Here is a 24,783-nt window from a genome sequence, read left to right as displayed (position 1 = left end):
AAATATAGTCAATCCTCATTAGTCACAGATTCCATATGTACAAATTTGCCTACTTGTTAAAATTGATCTGTGATCCCAAAATCAACACTCACAGCACCCTACAGTTGTTTGCAGACATGGCCAGAGCAGTTAAAAATCTGAGCTGCCCATCACAGATGTTCCCAGCCAAGGTTCAACAAGGTGCCGTCTTGTTTCAGCTCTCATACTGCAAACAAGCTCGTTTTTGCCATCTATTTTCACATATTGTGCTCTTTTTGTTAGAGATTTTACTGTTTAAAATGTCTCCAAGCATAGTGGTGCACAAGGAGATTGTGGTGTGACTTATAGAGAAATGTGTGTTAGATGAGCCTCATTCAGGCATGAATTCCAGTGCTCTTGGCCAGGAATTCAATGTCAATGAATCAACAATAATATTAATATCTTTAAACAGAAACACACAGAAAGCAAAGTTATGTGTTTCTCCTCAGAGGAGCAATTCAAATATTGCTCCTGACGGCACTCCCAGTCAGTCTATAGGACAAACTATCACAAGTAATGAGAACGTAATACATCTGTGTTGTCGTCGTTATTTAGTTGCTCAGGAGCGTCTGACTCTTGGCGACCCCATGGACCGTAGCCCACCAGGCTCCTCTGTCACATGGGATTTCCCGGGCAAGAATACTGTGGTGGGTTGTCATTTCCTTATCTAGGGGAAATTCCTGACCTAGGGATTGAACCTGCATCTCCTATGTTGGCAGGCGGATTCGTTACTACCGAGCCACTCAGGAAGCCCAGTGCAGGCTATACTATATAATATATGCAATATATAAAATAAAGGGAAGAGAGGCTCAGAGAGGTTAGAGAATCTGCCCAAAAGGCCCGAGATCACACATCTAATGGGCGCCAGGTAGATCTGAGTCCATTCTCCACCCACCAAGTTGCATGAACAGTTGCTATTTGTGGAACTCAGGTAAGGAGAATTTATTCTGTTTTCAGCCTCTCCTTTGCTCCTCTGGTCTTTATTTCCCTTCCCTGCCCTTCTTTGTTTGTTTTTTGGATCATCTGTAATTGTTTTATCATTGCATGGAAGGTTCTCCAAGAAAATTAATCCATGTGCACCTCTTGCTACATAGCACAAGTCTTTCAAGGAGGGACCTAGGAGAAGAGCAGGAGTACCAACCTGGGAATCAGCTCCTATTTAAGTTCACACATGAGCCAATGAAAATTATCTTCCATCATTCTTACTAGTATTTTAAATTCTAGAATGGGGCAGATGGAAAGAGAAGAGCTAAAGGAACATCTGTACCCTCTTTGACCCCCCACCACCCACCCCCTGCAGCCCTCACAAATCCTTGAGATGCCCACCCCTCCCCATTGAGCAGCAATGCCTCTTTGTACACGTTTTCAAACACCCAGTGTCATTTTGTGGGAATTTAGATCCAACATATCTCTTTTCACAGGTCCCACAATGCTTCAATGATGATGAGTTTGACAAGCATGACAGAAGAAAGGCAGGAGGGCGGAGGAGAAGAGAGAGGATTAACAAGTGTCTGTGAAGTGGCGTTTATATTTAGAATTTCCTTTCCTTTCAAGGGTTGGTGTGCCAGTCAGGACTCTTAGTATAAACAACAGAACCCACTTAGCTCATTTTAATGGAAAGAGAATTTATTAAAGAATATTAGATAGCTCACAAAATCTCCAGGACAGCCAAAGAGTGCAGCATATAGGTAGCCAGCCAGGCAAATGCCCAAACCACAAAGTGAGATAACATCTTCAAAGGCCCCACTGGCAACCCATGCAGGCATAAATACCACGGCTTTCACCAAACATGCTGAGCATTGAACACCAGAACCTCAGGCTCTGACACTCCCAAGGCTTTCTGCTCCACTTCTGAACTGAATTCTTCCATGGGTACTTCCGATCGGTGGAGCACAGGCCACACAACTGAGGACTAAGCCTGGTCTCAGAGCTGATGGATCCCCACACGGGGACCAGATCAACTTGTTAACTTGCTGAGTGACTTCAGGGAATTCACTGGACTCACTTGTTCTAGTTCTTAGTCTTTTGTATGGAGGATTCATCTCAGTGTGCTCTAAGGTGACTTTCAGCTCTCAAATGCTGCAATTTGGTAATTCTAAGCATCTGAGAATGTTTTATTTAGCACTCAGCCACCCCAGGATGTTTGATAAAATCTGATCATTTGGACAAGTCCCAGGAAAAGAACAGATCAGAGCCTGCTTTGGGTGTTGGGAGCCCACCTGATGGGAGAATATGTGTTTGTAGTGGGAGGTGGGGAGGTGGATGCTGAGAGTATAGAGACTTTTAGAGCTAGAAGGAAGACTTCCTTTTTTCTTTCTTTCTTTCTTTTATTTCAAATATGGAAACTGAGCCTCAGAGAAGGAAATGATGAATCTAAGTTCACAGACTTAGTTAAAGGCAGAACTGGGATTAGCATTACCTTTGCTGCTTTCCATTCCAGAGTTCTTTCCCCAATGCCAGGAATGGCAAACAGATTTCCTTCCCTTTCCTGTGCTGATTCTAGTGAATTAGCATGGCTTCCTTGAACACTGTCTTCAGGAAGGTTCGCAAGTCCTTCAGGGCTCAGTGGGAAGAATGTTGTAATTGATTAGCAATGTCTGTCACAGCCACAGGAGGGAAGGGTGATCACCCAGGTTTTGCCATCGCTAGTTTACCGGGCCTCATTATAGAATCAAATTACCATAGAGAAATTCTTCCTAGAGAACAAACAAGTGAAAAAGGGGTAGAAATCTACATAACCCAGTCTGCTGAAGATGCTTGCAAATAGCCCCAAATTAAGAGCTGGTAGTCAAGGTATGTTTAGGGAACCAGCTCACACCTACATTCAAAGTTTGCTAAATAATACTGGGAACAAAGAATATTGCAAGCTGTGACAAGAGCATGTGAAAGCCAGGATGTGAGACCTAGGAAAGCAGAATAAGAGAACAGTTAAGTTAGAGACACATTATACAATGTGCACCCAGAAGTTTTTTTGGGGGGAGGGGTTAGGTTGTTCTAAATAAATATCATTGCTTAGATTGCAACAGTGAAATTAATTTATTTTTATGAACAGAGTTATATGTAAAATCTGTATGAGCATATGGATTGGTCAATCCTTCCACGCCTAAGTTTAATTCTACTTAATAATAATGATGATGGTGATAATAATAGCTATCCCATTTAATCCTCATTACAAACTTGTGAGATAAATACTCTTATCATCATTGATTTATCACTGGGTAATCTGAGCTTTGGATGGCCTGAGGAACTGCCCTAAGGTCACAAAATTAATGGGTGGCAGAGCTGGGATTCAAATCCAAAAAATCATGGGTTTTTTTTCCCATTCATGTTAATTAAAATTTGGATCCGATCTGAAGAATGTTTGAAAATCTGTGGAAGTTCCTAGAAATGAGAGATGACCCTTTACAGAATTAGTCTTGAAATCCTAACCCCTCTTCATGGGAAAGTGGTATCACCACCTTCCCCTTGTCTTCATCTACTGAAATTCAAATCACCGAACTTCTTAGCCTCTCTGGAAAACTAAGTAACCCACCACCTTCAAAGGAAGCTTGTGGGGTTTGTGCACAGTGATTTCACATCTTCCCCGAAGAAACACCAACACAGCCCATCCAGGTTAAAGGACACAAGCATTGCTACACACTCTTCTTTTTCTCAAATTAATCAAGAAGTAGGAATTTCTGACAAATGCCATCTGCTGATTTTTCAGAGAGACAAGTTTTGGTGGTGTGACCAGCAGGTGCCTCGGCTTTTTCTAGCATGCAGTACCAAAATAGTCACCATGGCAACCCTCAGAGGGCAGGCTTCCAAAGAGATGCATTGTGAGCACAGAAACTCTAGAGCACTTTCAAGCAAAAAGGAAGGAGGCTCAGTGGGCAAGTTTCCAGTGCAGGGAGCAGAAGCTTCTCCCCACATCCCCAGGCTGGACCCCAGGCTGCTATGTACTTGGTACAGTGAGGCTCAGTCTCCCTGGGGCTTTTGCTCCCAGCAAGAGAGAGGAAATGAGAATTTGTGGGGAGTGTCAGGAGGAATAGGAAACTCCCAGATTTTTTGCAGGGACTAAAGTGGCTTGGGAGTGAGACATGTCCCTTGGAGGAGGGACAAAAGAGTCACGATGATAACTGAGGATGTAATTGAGGATGTGATATGAGGCTTGTGGAAACTCTTGGTAAGGTGCTCAATGGGCAGCACAGAGCAAAAAGAGCAGAGACTTGGGGTTCAGGAAGCCTGGGTTTCTGACCAGGCTCGGCTACTTTCTGATCCTGTGAGCCTGGGCAAGGGACAGAGCTTCTCAGACCTCAGTCTCCTCGTCCCACCTGGATGATGATAAGTGCTGCCTGGCAACGTGGGTGTGCAAGTTAATGAGGTGCAGCATGCGTGATCAGGGATGCTGCTTAGTCTCAGCCCCCCACCCACAGTCCCCGCACGCAGAGCATTATAGAAACTTAGGCTCCAAGATATTTCTGGACACCAACTCTGGGAGAAACAGTATTCTCCATTAGGTTATACAGCAAAGTTGTGCATGCCCTGTGTGTCTATACTTAAATGCATGTGTAGGTACACATGCTTATTTGTCAACATGCACCTATGTGAATGAGTATACCTAAATGAAGGGATGAGTATTTACATTTATGTATGTATGTGTGGGAGTTTATTGCTGTTGTTTAGTTGCTCAGTCGTGTGCAACTCTTTACAACCCCATGGACTGTAGCCCACCAGACTCCTCTGTCCATGGGATTTCTCAGGCAAGGGTACTGGAGTGGGCTGCCATTTCCTTCTCCAGGGGATCTTCCCGACCCAAGGATCAAACCCGTGTCTCCTACTTGGCAGGTGGGTTCTTTACCACTGAGCTACGAGGGAAGCCCGTGTGAATTTATACAATGACACAGGTAGAACTATGCTAAGCATTTTTACCACAGTATCCCTCATTTTTACAATGACCTTTGAGGTAGATAAGGTGGATAATCTTATATGTTCTCCCCAACATGCCATTCAGACAATACAAGGCTGAGCCAAGGATTGAATCAGGAATGTTTTCCTTCAGGGTCTGAGCTCCTGGCCTCTCCACCACACCCCTACCCCCACCTACTCATAAGACATTGTTACATGAAACCACAGATGGGTACATATACAAGAAAAGTTAAGACAGAGGAGGGATAGATTGATTATAGATCAGTGGCTGATGAAGAGACACACTTCCAGAAGCACCCCCACACACACATAATTCTATTAGTGTATGCCATCTGGAAACATATACTGCATCCTAGTTGTTAGAATTTCTATACAACAAGCTGCAGCACAAATTTTAGAGATTCTAAGCAATTTGAGGCTCTGATTCTTCTAGTATAATCCTACAGAAGTCTCTTTTCTTGTCCTTCCCCCAAATCCTTGCTTCCATGGCAAGTTTTTCAGACTGCTTTGTGGAGATTGTTTTGTCTTGATTGAGAGGTATTTTTTTTTAATATAAAAACACAATCAACTCCAATACTTTAGTTTTCTGAATCATTTGTCTTTGCTTGTTTCCTGGCAGTATGAAATACTAGTCTAGAGAAGTTGATTTAGAATCAGTTGCAATGACCATTTATTGAGCACAGGTACTGTGCTTGAGATTTCCAGAAACTATCACATTTGAATTTGTTTCTTATCAAAATGATCCTCATTTTGCAGATGAGGAACTGAGGCTATAAGAGTTTAAGAGTCTAGTTATACTCTGTTCATAAGGGGGCAGAAAAGAGACTAAAGCTGGGCTTTGCTGGATCTACAGTCCAGCTTTTTCCACTGTTTTAACACTGAGTAAAAGGCATAATCTGCCCAGTGCTTGCTATTCCACCCTATTCATTACTTCTGCTGTACCCTTCTGCTGTACCCTGGCAGCCTGAAGGACCAGCCAACCCCCGGAGGGCCGCCTGGGGCCAGGGCAGGTAGACTTACCTGGAAGAGCACCAGCCTGGCTATCAGCATATCCACTTTCTTCCCATTTCCTTTTGTAGCCTCCTTCCTCGGTTCACAATGACAGTCCAGCTTCTGCCAGTCCTGATTGCCATTCAAGCCTTTTTCTTTTTGAGGATTTTGAGGAAGAAAATAATTGTGTGCTCAAAAGGGTCCTGGCAATCAGAAGTATCTGGAGATTTTGAGCTGTTAACACAGAGAGGTGGCAAAAGTGCTTTCTAGGACATCCTTATGAGCCCAAACAGCAGCTTGAGTCCACACGACTGGATCTGAGCAGGTCTCCAAAGCACGGCCGTCAGGGTGAGGGCTGTGACAAAGGCCCCAGTATTTGAAGGGTGCTACACAGGTGCTTATAGCCCCACACTCTCTGCCTCTCAGTCCTCACAGTCACCCCATGCAGTGAGTGGTGTTACCCTTTTCACAGTTGAGAAAACTGGCCAGAAAGGTACAGCAACTTGCCCAATGGCAGACAGCTAAGAGGTGGAGGTGAGACTCCAACCCAGTTCTTCTGACTCCAGGCTCACCATCTCAGGGTTGTATCTGGGTGGTCCTCACACCAGTACAAAGGGCCGGTAGCAGGGGCTACAGAAAATAGCAGAGGAGCCTGGAAACAGCTGGTGGCCTCTGTAGAAGGTAGAGTTGTCTTCATCACTTTGGGTTGCCATAACCAGTACCATAGATTGAGTGGCTTAAACAACAGATAATTCCTTCTTACAGAACTGAAGGCTGGTAGTCCCGTATCAGAGTACCAGCATGGTTGAGTGCTGGGGACAGCCCTCTTCCTGGTCCACTATCTTCCTGCTGGGTCCTCACGTGGCAGGGGGTAAAATCTCTCCTGTCTTTTCTGATACAGGCGCTAATCCCATCAGGTGGGCTTTTTTATTGCAGGTTCTTTAAAAGATTTCTATTTTATATTGGACCACAGTTGATTTACTATGTTGTGTTAGTTTCAGGTGTACAGCAAAGGGAATCAGTTATAATACAGATACATCTATTCTGTTTCAGATTCATTTCCCACTTAGGTTATTACAGAATATTGATCAGAGTTACCCTGTGCTATACAGTAGGTACTTGTTAGTTATCTATTTAATTTTTTATTTTTTTATTTTTAATTGGCGGATTCTCATGACGTAAGTACCTCTCCAAAGCCCTGTGTCCAAATACCATCACATTGGGGATTAGGTTTTAAACATATGAATTTAGGGGACACAAATATTCAGGCCACAGCAGAAGGAGAGAGCCTTGGAAGCCCATTTCAATTGGTGCAATGAACCAAACACCATGCTAGGCACTGGGGATATGGCATGAACAAGTCCTCCCAGACCTTGCCTTTATGTAGTCATAATGGCACCCCACTCCAGTACTCTTGCCTGGAAAATCCCATGGATGGAGGAGCCTGCTGGGCTGCAGTACATGGAGTCGCTGGGAGTCGGACACGACTGAGCAACTTGACTTTCCCTTTACACTTTCATGCATTGGAGAAGGAAATGGCGACCCACTCCAGTGTTCTTGCCTGGAGAATCCCAGGGATGGCGGAGCCTGGTGGGCTGCCGTCTCTGGGGTCGCACAGAGTCGGACACGACTGAAGCGACTTAGCAGCAGCAGCAGCAGCAAATCCCTGGGTGAAACAACAGTTTAAAAAGACAACTCTGACACAGAGTGATAAGTGTGGTAGAAAAGGAACATATAAGCTCTGTTGGAGCACATGAGAGGGCCCCTCACTGAGACATGGTATCCCATGTCATTTTCAAGTATATAAGAACACCTTAAGATTTGGGTTAGAAGAGAGCCAGGAAGGCTTCTCAGAAGAGGTATACAGATGGTGGGAGGACAAGTAAGGGCCTTCCAAGAGGTGGACTTTGTCCATTAGGCCATGGGGAGTCACTGCCAGTATTTTGAGTGGAGCAGTGACAGTGTTGAGCCTGCATCTTGGAAAGGTGGTTTTCAGGGCAGTTTGGATGGTACTGGGGAGATCAGTACCAGTGTGTAGATGCGAGATGATAAGGGCATCAGTCCTGGGGCAAGAGCTAAATCAGTAGGGTAGTCTCTGGGGATGGCAGAACCAGAGGGGCAGGATCACAGAGCAAGCCTCAGTGGTGCCTGAGAAGAAGAAGTTGAAGATCCAGCTGGAGGGCCCACGTGTGTCTTCTGTCCAAGGGGCAAGCTCTCAAGGTTAAGGATGAAAAGAAGCAGCCAGAGGGCTAGAGCAGGGCAAACAGAGGGACACAGTGTGAATAAGAGGCCAGAGTGGGGAGGAAGCAAGGGGTGTAAAGGGCTCTTGATGGAAATGGGCCTCAGACCGCTAACTTTGTGTGTGTGTATGTGTGTGTGTGTTTGGATGTGTGCATATATGATATATACACAAACATGTGCTGAGCAGAGAGGGGGGATATGGGGGGATGACCTGGGTTAAAGAGTGACAGATCGGGGGAATAATGAGGGTCCCCTGAGAGGTTAGATGAGACATGCAACCAGGAGCTGGTCTTAGCACCCACATGGGCAGTGACTCCATGGGCACCTGATCAAAAGAATGAACAGCACTGAGCTTCCCACAGAACAGTCCTCTCTCTCTCGGTCCTGCCCCGGGAAAGCAGCACCCTCAGCCAGTCAGCTGTACAGTCAGCCACCGTGCTCTGCATACCTACTAAGTAATGCCCAGGACATGGAGATTAAAACCCAAAGTCTTTTTTTTTTTTTTTAATCAAACTGATTTCATTTGAATCAAATTCTTCTCTGGCACTTTCCACAGGTTTCTAGGGGTTTTGTCCCCTGCACTCAGGGCTGAGGACACTGTTTTGTACACAGCCCGGTCATCCAAGGGGTTTCCTTTGAAAGCTCCCTGCTGTGTCCAGGAGTGAGCAGCATCCTGGACAGTGAGCACACCGCCTGGTGAAGCTTCAGAGGAGAGTGAGTAGCATTTTCCAGACGATCCTCCCCAGATTCCATTCAGCACCATGACTCCTTCCTTCCTTCCCACCCCGCAGCTTGGCTGGAGTTTTCTGCCCATCAGAGTTCTGTGAGAGCATTTTAGGGCAACCCAGCCGTCCCACTCCACAAGCGGCCGGCTGACCCTGGCCGGCTGGAGGGTACTGTACCCACAGCCCGGGGCCTGCCCGTCTGCCCTCCCTCCTCTCCTGCTGCTGACGCACACATCCTATAATAAGCCTCTGTTACTTGGAGCTGGGGCGGCTCGGCTAGTAGTAAGCCGAAACCCGCTACTATATTTACACTCTTTCCACATTTAGACCAAGGCTATTTTTAACAGAAGGTCTATTTGTGGGGGTTGCCCACGTCACTCTGTTCACACGTATCTCACTAGCCTGAGGCTATTATTTTGATTTCACACTTGTACCAGGTCTCTTACCTTCCCTCCTTCCTGCCATCGTTTTGCTTTCATTTCGTCTTTCTGTCTCCAATTTCCTTCCTTTCTTTTGCTGAGAGGAAATCGGACTGGGGATACCGGGCTCCATCCTCACGGGGCAGAGTGGGCAGTGAACGCGAGGCCTGTGGTTGGTTCTCAGAGCCTGCTAGCAGGGGCCAGGCACAGACCTCATTCCCCCAGGGGATCCAGAATGGCCTGTCTGCCTTCACATTTAGCCTGGGCAGGATGCTGGCCATCCTTCTCCATGGCATGCCAGTTCTGTGTGTGCGTATGTGTGCATGTGTGTGTGTGCATGTTTAGGGGAGCATGGCTAGCAAGGTCAGAAAAAAATAAGTCGATGGGTTCATTATTTATCCAGAGCCCTTTTTTCATCTTAAAAGTTAGTTTTGTTAGATTTGTCTGAAATCTGAAGACAGAGTTTTTGTGTATTTTGATGAAAGAGAGTTCCATACTTTCTAGGCGAGTGATTCACTTAAGGGAAGAGGTGGGGAAACCAGTGGAATTAACACATATTGAGTCCCCGCTGTGGTCAAGCACTCTGCCAGCCCTTTGGAAACCCGGACCTTGACAGTGGTGCTAGGGTGTGGTCCTGCGGCACCCAGGTCACAGGTGAGGAGATACAGAAGAGGAGTGACTGGCCTGGGTTCGCTTAGCTCATAAGCGGCTGTGCTGAAATCTGGATGCAAACTCCTTGCTCGCTCCAAACCGCTCATCTTCCCAACTGCTTCCTTCTTACCTCTCCAAAAAAACTAAACAGTCTTCATTAACTCTGTTTTTATTATTTTCTTTCCCTGGGTCTGCTCCTCTCCTCAGCCCCTCACTCCCAACTGGAAGAGACCCTTCCCACCTCGGAACCCTCAGCACTAGCTTGGTCTGCTTCTTTAGATTCTAAGCAGTGACTGATCTGAGATACAGTCACTTTGGAATCTAAAAAGGACACCAGCCCTCAGGCTCTGGGGCTCCTGGGACCTCCCTAATGGATCCCAAGAGAAACACCACGTTGTCAAATCTTATTTTATTTCTACCAACAATTGAAGTCGTGGCTTGAGAAGGAAATATTTGAGCACAGGGCACTGAGATTTGAATTCACATCAGACTGCAGCAGAAACAGAATGCAGGGCCAATTGTAGGGCACCCTGCCCTCCCGAGTCTAGCTTCTGTGGGTGTCAGAAAACTCAGGGAAACCAAATGCTCCCTGGGTCCCATCATCAATAAAGTGCTGACTTGTCTCAGACATTTCCTGAGACTCTGATAAGAGATCATTGTCTATTTGGTGTCCTAGAGTCAGGAGCCCTAATCCCAGGGGCCTTGTGGCTGTAAGAGTAGAGCAAGTTACACTGTATTTAATTTCTTCTTCCTTAAATTGGAGATACTAATGCTACTTTGCCCACTCACCCACTTCACAATTTGCTAAGAAATCTAAATCAGAAAATTTATGTGACTCTGCTATCGTGAAAGCTGGCAAATGCTACAAGGATGTTAGTTGCTAGTGCTGATGTTTTTGTCATTAGTAAAGATGTGAAGGTGGGCTCAGCAAGGCCAAGTGACATGTTTAAGGACACACAGCAAGTAAGTTGTTGGAATAAGGGCTTAATAGCCCTCCTTCCCTCTGCAAAGGGCTGAAAAGAAATCACAAGGCCACTGGAAGAATCAGATGCTGAGCTCTACAATGCTGGCTGAGTTCAGCCCAGAAATGGGGACACTGATCTGGGTTGGGTCCCATCACTCTCCCCAGCTGACCCTCCCTGCACCTTTGTCCCAGAAGCTTCTCAGGCTTCTCAGCAGCGTGGGTATCCTGCCTCAGCCAGAGCTGAAATCCCAGAGCAGTGTCATGGGGCTTCTGGTTTCAGGATATACTGGAAAGGTGAGAAGGAAGCTTGTCTTCCCATGGATCTGGGCCAGGGCCGGGTGGCGGGGCCTCCCCTGCCAGGAGCTGGGATGTTCCCCAGGTGTCCGGGCATCCCCAAGTCAGCAGGGCCGCCAGCACTTTCCAAAGCATTAGCCTAGGTCAGAAAATAGGCCCTTCAGCCCTTTGCCTGAACCAGATACTTTGTCATTCGGACAAAACCTGCCCCAGTAGAATCTTCTACCTTAGCAAGGCATCGTGCCCGCCTGGCTTAGGGATCAGTCTGCGGAAAAGAAACTAAAGCCCCATGTAACTGCTTCCTGGGGGACTTGATGAGAAGACCTCTTTATGTCTTGTACCTCTACACCTCAGCCTCTAGGACTTTGACCTTTATGCCTCAGCTGCCCCTTCCCTTCCCATCTTCAACCACCCCCTCGCCTCTCCACCCCCAACCCTACAGACTCCCACTCATTTTCAAGGCCTGGTGCAGATATTCCTCTGTCTGTAAAATCTGTTCTGGTCCTTCTCCCAGTTAGGAAAATAATGAAAGCCCCTCCTCTGGGCTCTCACAGAACTTTGTGAACTCGGCAGCACATCCCAACCAGTCTGCCCTGGAATTTCCCATACGTCCAGCCTAGGACAGAGGAGCTACCCCACTGAGCAGTGGGGCCGGAGTCAGGCTCAGTTTTCATCCCTTGTCCTGAAGGGTGGAGTAGAGCCTCTGGGCTGGAGGCCTGTAGATGGTGGAGCAGATGGTATGGGACACTCTGGGCCCCTTTGCACCCCGCCCCCAGGTGCTATGAGTGTGACCTGCTTGCCTGGTATCGACTCACAGCTGCCCCCTTTCTTGGGCGAACTGTCCTCAGGAAACAGGAGCTGCCTGTCCAGGAGGTCAGCCTGCCTGGCTCCGGACTCCGCTCCCCCAGCCCCCGCCACTCCGCAACTGCAGCCAGCACAGGGATGACTCAGTGAAACAGGGATCTGAAACGGCAGTGCCCTCCTCTCAAGGGGACGCTTTGGTCGTGCGCTTTAGGTTCCAGAGTGTCAGTCCACTTCCACCCCCTCCCCAAAGATTAGGCCAAGGCTAAGCTTTACCTGAGACCACAGTTTAGAGCACTAAAACTCTCACAACCCAGGTAATCTGGCAGTTTGGGGCACACAGAGCTGATTGGTCGGCCTAGACTGGGTTGCCAGATTTAGGAAATAAAAATACAGGATATCCAGTTAAATTCGCATTTCAGATCGACAAAGCACACATTTTTAGTATAAGCACGTCCAATGCAATATTTAGAAATCCTTGTAGTAAAAATTGCTCACTGTTTCTCCAAAATTCAAATGTAACTGGACGCTCTGTATTTTATCTGGTAGTCCTATGCTCAAACACATTGGCATTTGTTCCTTTCCACTCCCTATCCTGCTTCTCTATTTCCCTCCCTTGCAGGTTTTTCCCTCTATAAACCGTGAGACCTAATACCCTTTCTCAGCCTCTGCTTCTAAGGAACCTGACCTGAGACTGTCATTGCCTCTCTGCCGTCCACAGTGGCCAGAGAATGCCCTCCATTTCATCTGGGCTTTGCAGAACAGGTCTCTAACCCAGCCTCCTGACACAGATGGGTAGGGCAGTTCTGATGCGGGTCTCTGTGTGACCCTCAAGGAAACCACTGCTTCTAACTACATTCCTGCAGGACTGGCTTCCTTAGGAAGACAAGTTGTCCAGAAATCCTGGTGACCACACCTCCTTTAGGGAGATGACTTTGATCCATCCATGACAGGGCTAAGGTCAGTGGCTTAATATCTGAGTCTGGATCTTATACTCTGGAACAAGAAGACTGAATGAAATGACATCTGGGGACCATTCCAGCTATGACCCAGTAAGCACTGGAGTTTTCCTAAGCCTGACTTTTGTTTTTAGTTTGTAAAGTACTCAACCTAGTGCCTGGCACAAGTTTGCTGTTAGTAGTTTGTTGATCATAAGCAACTGTAATAAGTAACACCTGATTCCTCAGATAACACGGAATCAATCAAAAAGAAATGTCCTACGAAGGCACCAAGCACCCAGCTAAGCAGATTTCAGGGCAAAACCACCCCAAGTTGGAGTGAGTTGTCTCAGAAGGCAAGGGAGCTTCCTATCATGCAAAGGGAGGAGTGGGAGAGAGGGGAGATATTTATTTACCTGCCAATGGTCGATCATTTCCATCTATCATTTCCTTTAATCAAACACCAAGGTGTCTGGCAGGGGTTGGATGAGACCTCCAGAGGGCGTGCCAGCTCTGGGGGGTTGGACTGGACTGATGCCAAGGTCTCACCCAGACCTGAGATTCCAGCATTCTGTGAAAACACTGACATCGCAACATTTACAGTAAGCCCAGTGGCCACCCTGGTGTCCAGGAACTTGGCAAATGGTTCCAGGACAGTGTCCCAGACTCTACTCCAATACTTTTCAGAACTTCAGACACTCCCAGACCAATTGGAGGTCTCAGAGCTCGTGTCCTTTAAGTCCTCTAAACACAGGCGGCAGAGTCACCCCCTCCTTCCTCTTGCCCGTCACCACACTCTTCATGCTGTGTCCTCTTCTCGAGGGGCTCAACTCAGCCACCAGCCACACCGCTGTTTGGCTGAAGGCACTGGCAATTCCATTCCCTCTCTCAGAACTGTCATAAGGACACCCAGGAGCCTTCCTTTCACGTAAAACCCCATTGTGGAATCTTTGTCTACAACCACAAAATCCAGAGCTGGAGGAGACTATGGAGCACCTAGTCCAGTCCTTAGCAGACGTACCTGTGGAGCCACCCCAAGGACACCCCTGATAAGTTTCTCTGCTTGCCACCTTTTAAAAAAATTTTTTATTTATTTATTTTCTGGCTGTGCTGGGTCTTTGTTGCTTTGTGCGGGCTTTCTCTAGTTGTAACATGCGGGGTTTCTTCATTGCAGTGCATGGGCTTCTTATTATGGTGACTCCTCTTGTTGCAGAGCACAGGCTCTAGGTGCTCAGGCTTCAGTCCTTGCAGTGGTTGGGCTCAGTAGCTGTGTCCCATGGGCTTAGTTGCTCCACAGCGTCTGGGATCTTCCCAGTCCAGGGACTGAACCTGTGTCCGCTGCATTGTCCAGTGGACTCCTGACCACTGGGCCACCAGGGAAGGCCCTGCTTGCACCTTGAAGCCAAGATCCCACTCCCGGCCAGCGGCACCCCTTTCTTCATTGAACCACTCAGCCAGGAGAAGGTGCTTCTCAGATCCACACGTAATCTGACGTTTTGTGGCTTCCTCTCATTGGTCCTTGTTCTTTCTCTGATGGCACAGAAAGTCCAGTCTTGTTGGGAGATGGTGAGCAAAGAGGCTTGGAGAGGTGTGTGGGGAGAAGTATCAGGAGATTATGTCAGAGGTGATGAGAAACATCAGAAAGAAAAATGATAGAGATCTATGCTTGCTACAAGGGGCCCGCATCCTGCATGCTTTCTGTCATGCTTTTTAAAAGTGTGGTGCTAAAGAGGTAGCCCCTCAACCCTCTGGAAAACTTTTCCATCCCAAATAACTTACTGTGTGAGAACTACAGACAACCAGAGTATTGTGTCACTTATGTGGTGACAAGAAAGAGGTAATCAGGAAGCAGGAAGACTCAAAACTGTCACTGGAAAGACATTTGAAAGAACTGGGTCTGTTTAGCCTAAAGAATAGATTTGGGTGGTAACAAACATGGCTGCCTCTAAAAATCTTTCCTGGGGAAGAAACACTGGACCAGTTCCAAATGGAGGAAAGAATTGGACTTACAACAAAAGGATAAACCATCAAAGTGACCTAAAGCTTTCTATTAGACAGAGCTATCTAACAGTGAGAAGTTTCGGTCCCTGAAGGTGTCCAGGGGAAGTGTGGAAGAGGGGCCATGAATGCAATTCAAGCTCTGGGTGGAGGTTGGACCTGACAGCTTTTGCATCACCACAACCACCCTAAGACACACACACACACTGAAACCACGGTATTTAAAGCTAGAAGCCCTTTATTTTTCAAAGTGCATCAGCGTAGGGTGTACATCTCTAGCTTTGTTTAGCCCTGGTCACCCAGAGATGTTCCCATCGCTGACTTGGTTGTCAGCAAGTACGAAAGCCTTTCCTCTCTCCTTGGAAGGAGTGGAGCAGATTGTCTGGATCCGCGCATAGTGCCCTGGCTCCGGTCTCAGCACCAAACGCGTTCCTTCTGCGCAGTCTGTTCCGTTTTGACAATGCAAAGAGGAGAGCCGGAGAAAGTCCCGGAGCCAAGGGTTCTGGAAGCTGCAGGGTGGGGCTGTGCTCTGGGACAGAAGGGAGCATATTTTTAAGAAAGATGTGGTCAGAGCCTCTAGCTCAGGAGGGATGCAAGCAGGATGTTTGGCTGAGGTCAACATCCAACCTCTCTCTGCGTCTTTCTGAGAGGAAGGGCTACCTACTGTAGCCACACCAATGTTTTCTCAAGGGCAGAGTCAGACAGATTTTTCACAGGAGGAAACTCCCCTGCACCTCTCTGGCATCCTGGAGATTAAAATAATAATAAATTGATTTTTGTCTGCACATGAGATGAGATTTGCTGTGCTGTCTGAGGATGGAGTATTAGACTTCTGGCTTTAATGACATCTAAAAAGTGACCTTATTTGGACTACGGCATTTTATATCCTGTGACCAGCCAGTAGTAACTCATTAAATGATATTACTCAACTAGGATTTACTGAGCCCACCTCTGTGTTAGGCTGTGTACCAGGCACTGGGAAGCACAGGTAAAGGAGATACAGGATTTGCCCTCAAGAAGCTTATATTCCAGTGAGATAGAATCACAAGCAAAAAATTGAAATCCCATGCAACCAGGGCTCCAGATGATGTATACTGTGAATACACTCACTGGCCACGAGCCTCAGGGACGGTGTCCTGGAGGAAGGGATGCTTGAGATGAGTTTTCAAAGATGAGCAAGATTTTACGAAGCTTCAAAGGCAAGAGTTGGGAAAGATGATAGAGGGAGGAATCTGTGTATACAAAGGTATAGAAAAGGTGTGAAAAACCTTTGTTTATTTAAAGCAGCCACATGTACTTTGATGTGACCAAAGCCACATATGATGCTGGCAGAAATGTTCAAAGCATGAAGCTAGAAAGATGGTTTCAAACTAGGGGGAATTTTGTCTCCCAGGGATGTCTGGTTGTCCCAAGGAGAGGAGGGGTAGCACTCCTGACCTCTGCTGCTGCTGCTGCTGCTGCTGCTAAGTCGCTTCAGTTGTTTCTGACTCTGTGCGACCCCATAGATGGCAGCCCATCAGGCTCCTCTGTCCCTGGGATTCTCCAGGCAAGAATACTGGACTGGGTTGCCATTTCCTTCTCCAATGCATGCACGCATGCTAAGTCACTTCAATCGTATCTGACTCTATGCGTCCCTGGGGACAGCAGCCCACCAGGCTCCTCTGCCCACAGGATTCTCTAGGCAAGAATACTGGAGTGTGTTGCCATTTCCTTCTTTACACCTGGCCTCTAGTGGGTAGAGAACCATCCTTCAAGGCTCTGGACAGCCCCCACAACTAAACCACAGTGCCAACGACACTGAGGTGGAGAAACCCTAAATTAGAGAGAGGCAGGAACCACATCATAAGCATGGAGCTCCTATAGGGGCACTGCGTTTTCCAAGGGTCGTGCAGAGAGGGCACGCAGGGGAGAGAAACCAGGATAATATAGAGTTTTCAGATCCTGCAACCCGAGGTCTCCCTTACCTGTGTCTCAACCACCCTTCCTAGCTGAATTTTTCGTACACATGTGATGAGCCTGCATACACTAGCTTCCTCCAACTTGCTGATAAAAATACTAAACATGAAAATTCCTGGAGAAAATAATGTGTTAGATGCACATAACATCATTCAATTTATGGGGCAATTTTCATCCTTCATCTCATTTTACTTGTTCTACAAAAGAGGAAAATAAAGCTTGGAGATGCTCTGCAATCTAGGAATTATTTAACTGCAGCAAGCTCCGCTCCTATCTCTTCTCCCAGTCAATCACTGAGTGTACCATGGACCCATCCCTCTGGCAGCAGGGGATGCTGGGAGTATCCTCCATCCTGACCTTAATGGCCTCCTTTCCAGCTTCCTGGATTTATATCTGTGTGAGGGGCCAAGAGCAGGCTTCCTGCCTCCCTCTGACCATAGCCGTGACACTCACATACCCTTCTGACCATAGGAGACCTCACACTCCCCATGGTGACCTGGCTGCCTTGGTAAGAGGACCTCTCCTGGCCAGCATGTCAGGGACAGCTGCTCGGCTCATGTACTCTGGCCAGGAGGCATTACTGACCCTGTGATCTGGCTGTTCATCCAAACTGGCAGATGGGCACAGGTGCCTTGTCGTGATGCTGCTCCCTCTTGACTGAGCAAGTCTGACCACTAAATCACCCGGCAGAGAACAGCACCAGTCAGCTGAGGGGTGGGCTCTTTCCAAGTGGAACCCCAAAATACTGCTGATCTGAAATTTGGCTGTCTCCAGGACAGCATTAACAGCCCACGCCAGGTCACATGCTGCATAAACACTCTCAATAATCAGCACTCATTCTAACAGTTTGTCAGAGGCCTGTTCATCTGATTTAGAAGTTTATAGCATGACTGTCTTCTACCCCAATAGCTCATGAACTCATGGAGAACTGATTTCCTACATTCCCAAAGGCAATTTTCCCGTCATACAGAAAAAACAAAAACCAAAACCAGCACATCCCTTGCCTCTTAATCTCCCACAACCCATTCATTTCCAAGCCCAAGGAATCCTTTCCCCTAAAGGGAAATTAATCTTCAGAAGATAATAAAACCTTGCCTGGCTCAGGCCCACCTATGTCATCCCAATGCTGCCTATCCTGTCCCTCCCACGTCAGACCTCTTAGCCCCAGCAGCATCTCAGAGTGGCTCCCAACTTTTCTGTCCATGGCTCCTCCTTTCACCTGCGTAGCCCAGCAGCTCTCTCCTGCTGACCATGGCTCCATCCCTCTCCAGTAATATTGCTCCGTCTCCAACTATATCCAGACACTTTGTCAAGGCTAGAACAGTAGAGAGCACCTGACCCCTGGCTATAGAGTAGAATGGATAACAAGAAACAAGAGCAGATGGAGAAAGGAGGTGGCTGGAGTCGGGCAGATGACAGATGATGGTGGCTAGGCTAGGATGTTGATTGTAGAATAAGCAAAAAGGTGGGTGTGAAAGCTGAGCCTGTGTTGGAAAGAAAGTCAAAGGGGCTCAAGCCCCAGGTGGGGTGAGGGGCAGAAAAGGGGTCCTTTTCAACCTTGAGAATTTTGAATAATAAAAGGGGGTACCTTGTCTGGGAGCTATGCTGTGACTCTGATCCTAAAGAGCATGCATCTCTTTCTTGGGGTACAGGATTCTTGGGGCACCATTTCTCCAGGCATTTCTGTGTTCCAGTGATGTGCTTTCCAGAAATGCTCCAGACCCCTCGTTCTGTGCTTCTTCATCACCCCAAGCCACTGCTGAGCATGATTCCCACGTGCTTAGAGGGGGACAGTGGGCTCCTAGCCCACAGGGGCAGACCCAGGTGGGGGCTCCACATAAAGCCATGGAACACTGACAGTTAGCCTGTCACCTCACTGTCAAGTGGCAGCCCTGATGGGTTTTCTAAAAATACCCTGGGTCCTGTCCTCACAGGCACCAACCCAACCCTTGTGAGTGCCAGGCAGACAGGCACCCTCCTCACTCTCCCCAGGGCCTCCTTTTAGCTCAGGTTCATCTGCTTTCACCCAGATTATGACATGAGCCACCCTACTGCTCTCCCTTCTCCACGGGGACCACCAGATAGCAAAAAAACACAGAAGACCATCTCACCACCAAAGCCTATCTATTCACTCACTCACTCATTCACTCAACATGCATCCAACAGAGTTTTCACATGCCAATGCAAAGTACCTTTTCTAGGCTAGGCTTTGTGGTAGATGCCACAGATTGGGTGAGCAAAGCCAAACACAAAAGAAAAAATACTGTGTACATGTGTTCCCCATCCTGACCCCCGCTCCCACCTCCCTCCCCATCCCATCCCTCAGGGTCATCCCAGTGCACCAGCCCTGAGCGCCATGTGACATGCATCGAACCTGGACTGGCGATCTGTTTCGCATATGATAATATACATGTTTCAATGCTATTCTCTCAGATCATCCCTTCTCCACATGTACACCCATGGCTGATTCATGTGAATATATGGCTATTTTTTTTAGATTAAAAAAGAAGAAGAAAAGAAAAAAAAAGAATAAATACTGTGGAAATCTAGTTATACTCAAGAATAGGAAAATCTAATCCAAAACTATGAAAGTCAGAATACCAGCTACATCTTGAAGATGGATGTAGTTATTGACTGAGGAAAGGGAGGAGGGAATTTTCTGGATTCTGAGATGTTGTATATCTTGATCAGAGTGATAGTCTCATGGATGTAATAATATGTAAAAATGTACTGAGCTATAAACTTAAAATGTATGTCTTTTACTAAATGTTATGCCTCAATCACTTATAAATATTATATTATGTTATGTTCTATTATATTATATATGGACTTCCCTGAGTCAGGAAGATCCCCTGGAGAAGGGCATGGCAATCCACTCCAGTATTCTTGCCTGGAGAATCCCATGGACAGAGGAGCCTGGAGGGCCATGGTCTTACTATTTTATGCCTCAGTCATTTATATGTATACATATAAACATTATATATATAAGCTGTATATTTATATGTATATATATAATTACTCTGGGTTTTTTTTTTTATAGTCTATAGATGAGAAAACTACAAACCAAAATTTGAGCAGTGGTTGATTCAAATTGGTGAGATGATGGTGAATTTTTAACCTCCTTCTTTATATTATATTGGCTTTCCCAGATATTCTGCACTGAACATATCTTGCTTATGTAATGAGATTAAATATATTAAATGTTATTTTGAAAGTAATAACCCTCGAGGTGAAACATTCGGCAAGCACGCGGTAGGTGGCTCTCTTCCCAGAGGGGACAGAGCCTGCTCACAAGCTTTTGTCCCCTTGGACGCTGAGGACATAGGTTTTAGGAGTCCTGATCTAGGTCTTTAGGATTTTAGCACAACTAAATACAGTCTCTGGCCCACTGGAGGCTGTGAGATTGTGTTGCCAGAGGAACCTTAGGACTTTCCTCTCAGTCCTGAGGGAAGGAGCCTCTGGGGCTCTGAGAGCTCACTGTGCTGATTCTCACCCTGGCGGCATGAGAACTCGCCCGACTCTGGTCTCCTGCATTTCTGACCTCTTCCAATGGGGATTCTGTGCCCATCCCCACCCACCGCCTCCAGACTTAGGGTGATTTCATGACCCCTCACCTCCTCCCATCAGCGAGAAGGACCTGCCAGCTTATGCTGTTTGGGGCCATGGTGAGGTAGAGGGAGCAGATAGGGGAAGTATTAAAGCAAAAACAAAGCCAGATTAAACCTTGAAAACCTAAGGAAGGAAGAAAAGGGAAAGTGGAGGAACCTCTTCCGGCCTTGGTGTTCTCACTGGAAGTGGGCTGTTGTGAGGTTCACATACCAATGAGCATATGGAAAGCACTGGAATTGAGGGCCGGTTTATGTTCTCATTTTGCTGACAGGTTGGGAGATGCAGGCGGGTGGCATGGCTGACTCCCCCTCCCTCTCCTACATTCCTAATGTCCTTCTCAGCCATCACAGCCTGCACACAGCAGGGGGTGAGATACATTTTGTGTGTGTGTGTGTGTGCCCAAAGTCTAATTTCTGCATTAGCAAAATCAGGGAGGTCATGTGATGAATATCTGCCTGTGATGCATAAATGTATTTTGAATTTCCAGCCTAGATCCTCAAATCACTTCCCCCTCCCTCCAGTCTCCTCTCCCACTCCCGACACACAGACTCCCACAGCAAAGTCATGTGAGGCCTTCTCAGGTTGAGCCCAGGAATGAGCCGGCAGCCCGGCTCTGCCCTGTGACACACACAACCTCCAGCGGTCACATGGCCTCCAGCTGCCACCACCTGCCCTCTGTTCCAAGCCTGTTGCCCTCTCCCTGGCAGCCTTCCCAAGCTGACTCGTCCCTCCAGGCTCTGAGCTTGGCAGGCAGCAGGGCAAAGGGACAGAAGGTACACAGCCAACAGGCTTGGACAGCTCTGGTCTCAGCCGACCTCGGTGGCACCCCATCCAGGAGTCTCCTCAGCACCACGTGATGTGCCCCACAGTGGATTAGGTGCCTTGCTGGCCTGGTACAGAGGTGGACAGAGCTGTTGGCTGCTGGCTCCGGGAAGCCAACCCCAGCCAGAGCCCCCGTGAGCAGGGAACTGGAGGCACAGGTGCTGAGATGAGGCTGTATGGGAGCCAAGGACACCATCCAGCCATGTGCCTCGTGGAAAGGCTGGAAGCCAGGCACTGCCCAGCCTTAGAAGGAGAGAAGAGAGCAAATACAGGAGGGGCCATTGGTATACATATTATACTCAAAAAAAAAAAATGGAAAAGAAACAAAAAAAGCTCTAGAGGAGTGGTGTTCAATGGAGAGCAGTTTTGCCACCCAAGAAACATCTGGAAACATTTTTGGTTGTCACAACTGGGGGAATGCTACAAGTATCCAGTGGGCAGAAGCCAACATGTTGTTGCTCAATCCCCTGCAAGGCACAGGACAGTTGCCCCTAACAAAGGCTTATCCATCCCCAGGGTCAGCAGTGCCACAGTTAAGAAATGCAGCTCTAGAGAAAAAGCAACCCTCCTGGGGGAGGTGTGAGCAGGACCCCACAAATGATCCCTTCTGCCCACCCTGTCCCCCTGAGTGAACAGGGACTGTCACACTCAGGCTTGGAAATATTCAGTACCTACCCAGTGCCTTCAGATTTGAACTCAAACCCCTCAGCTCGTGGCACACTAAACCTCACTTCTATGGTATGGCTCACCCTTCAGCCTCACCTCCTGTGGCACTGGGATCACATTAAGTCATTCATGGTGTCCCAGTACCCCAGACCTTTGCCCCTGAAGGAGGAGCTCCTATGTCTTCTCTCTAGAATGCTGTCCTACTTCCATCAGACCAAGGCTCACCCACCCTTCTGGATTCAGTTGTACCATTTCCTCATTGGAGAAGCCCTGAGAAGTGTGTCTGTCTCTCCCACCAAACTGTGGTCCCCAGTGCCTGGGGTGACCTTGAACAAGGGCACCCAATCTCTCCGTGATCTTGGGGTGGGTGGGCAGGTCTAGGCTATAGTCCCTCAATAGCAGAAGATCCATGGGGAGCTGCAGAAAATGCAGAGAGTGATGTGAGGCCAGGCAAAGCAGGTGAGAAGCAGAGACAGGAAAGAGCCTGAGGAACCAGACAAAGAGTATCTGTTAACAAAACACAGAGGAGCAGAGAACAGAAGAAAGATGGTCTGTGCCAGTTCCAGAGGCGGAGTCTGTAAGAGCTCCCAGCCCCCTCCCCCAACCTCCCCCCCACCACCCACCATGGTGGGCCTACAGCATCCAGGCCTGGGTCTGCCACCAGTTGCTTGTCATGTACACGTTATATCAACTGGGAGATTTGGTCATTCACACTTGAGAGCAAGGTCACTTACTTTTCCTTAAATCAACTTCGTGGGGAAGGCAGGGCACAAGAGACATTCCCATTTTACAGCCAAGGAAGCTGAGGCTCGAGAAGGTAAAGAGACCATCTCCAAATTGCCAGTACTGCATCCCTACCTCCTTCCCACTTTGGCTACACCATTCTGAATTAGCCAAGAAAAGATCAGTCAGCTAATTCCCTCACCATTGGTTTAATTTCCATGGGCAATCCCAAAAGACAATGAAAAAGAACAATTCTTCAGTGTCATCTCTTGTGGTGCTCGGTTACACACAGAATTTATTTTTGTACTTTACAGCTATATTGAGATACAACTGTCCTACAATAAACTGCATATATTTAAAGTGTACGATTGGATGAGAGTTGACATGTATATACTCCCACAATGGAGACAATGAACATATATCCACCACCCCTCAAAGTTTCCTAGGGCTCCTTTATTATCCTTCCCATCCCTTTTCACACTCATCCTACATACACACAGGCAACCACTGCCTTCTGTTGCTCTTATGGCATCTTCTATCACTTGTATAAATAGGATCAGATAGTATGTACTCATTTTTATAGGGCTTCTTTCAGTCAGCATAATTATTTTGAGAGTCACGCGTGTTGTTGCATGTATCAAAAATTTATTCTTTTTTACTATTGAATGGTATCCCACTATATGAATATACCACAATTTGTCCATCCACCTGCTGCTGTTTTCATTTTGGGGCTGTTAGAAATAGAATTGCCATGAACAGTTATATTAAAATCTCTGAGTGGATGCATGTTTTCATTTTTCTTAGGTAAACACCTAAGAGTAGATTGACTGGGTCACATGTTCAATTGATGTTTAACTTTTTATGAAATTGCAACTGTTTTCTGAGTTAACTATACCATTTTACATTCCATCAGCAGTGTGTTAGAGTCCAATTCCTCCACATGCTCACTAACATACGGTTTGGTCAGTCTTTTTAATTCTAATCATTCTACTAGGTATGGTGGTATCTTACTATGGTATTTTTGTTTTGTTTTTTTTAATGTATTAATTTACTGGTCTGTGCCCAGTCTTATTTGTGAGAACTTCAATCTTCATTACAGCATGGGATCTTTGGTTACAGCATGCAAACTCTTGGCTGTGGGATGTGGGATCTAGTTTCCTGACCAGGGGTCGAACCCAGACCCCCTGCATTGTAAGCTCAGAGTCTTAGACACTGGACCACCAAGAGAGTCCCTCTTCAGTTCAGTTCAGTTCAGTTGCTCAGTCGTGTCCAACTCTTTGTGACCCCTTGAATCACAGCACGCCAGGCCTCCCTGTCCATCACCAACTCCCAGAGTGTACTCAAACTCATGTCCATCAAGTCAGTGATACCATCTAGCCATCTCATCCTCTGTCGTCCCCTTCTCCTCCTGCCCCCAATCCCTCCCAGCATCAGGGTCTTTTCCAATGAGGCAACTCTTCCCATGAGGTGGCCAAAGTACTGGAGTTTCAGCTTTAACATCAGTCCTTCCAATGAGCACCAGGACTGATCTTTAGAATGGACTGGTTGGATCTCCTTGCAGTCCAAGGGACTCTCAAGAGTCTTCTCCAACACCACAGTTCAAAAGCATCAATTCTTTGGCGCTCAGCTTTCTTCACAGTCCAACTCTCACATCCATACATGACCACTGGAGAAACCATAGCCTTGACTAGATGGACCTTTGTTGGCAAAGTAATGTTTCTGCTTTTCAATATGCTATCTAGGTTGATCATAACTTTCCTTCCAAGGAGTAAGCATCTTTTAATTTCATGGCTGTAGTCACCATCTGCAGTGATTTTGGAGCCCCAAAAAATAAAGTCTGACACCGTTTCCACTGTTTCCCCATCTATTTCCCATGAAGTGGTGGGACCAGATGCCATGATCTTCGTTTTCTGAATATTGAGCTTTAAGCCAGCTTTTCCACTATCCTCTTTCACTTTCATCAAGAGGCTTTTGAGTTCCTCTTCACTTTCTGCGACAAGGGTGGTGTCATCTGCATATCTGAGGTTATTGATACTTCTCCCAGCAATCTTGATTCCAGC

The 24,783-nt window shown here is 47.1% G+C and overlaps 1 long non-coding RNA gene across 1 annotated transcript in view; it reads left to right on the top strand.

Moving 5' to 3' along the window:
* The first annotated feature begins 264 nt into the window (after positions 1 to 264).
* LOC133252833 (uncharacterized) overlaps positions 265 to 24,783 on the top strand; it is a 58,216-nt gene continuing 33,697 nt past the window's right edge. The window contains exons 1-2 of the long non-coding RNA XR_009738095.1: positions 265 to 3,963; positions 8,714 to 8,871. This is a non-coding gene — a long non-coding RNA (uncharacterized LOC133252833). The remainder of the gene's footprint in view (positions 3,964 to 8,713; positions 8,872 to 24,783) is intronic.

Source organism: Bos javanicus, chromosome 8 (genome assembly GCF_032452875.1).
Source record: "Bos javanicus breed banteng chromosome 8, ARS-OSU_banteng_1.0, whole genome shotgun sequence".
NCBI classification, from domain to species: domain Eukaryota; kingdom Metazoa; phylum Chordata; class Mammalia; order Artiodactyla; family Bovidae; genus Bos; species Bos javanicus.
Note: the sequence above shows the minus strand (reverse complement) of the source record. Positions and strands in the feature narration are given on the sequence as shown.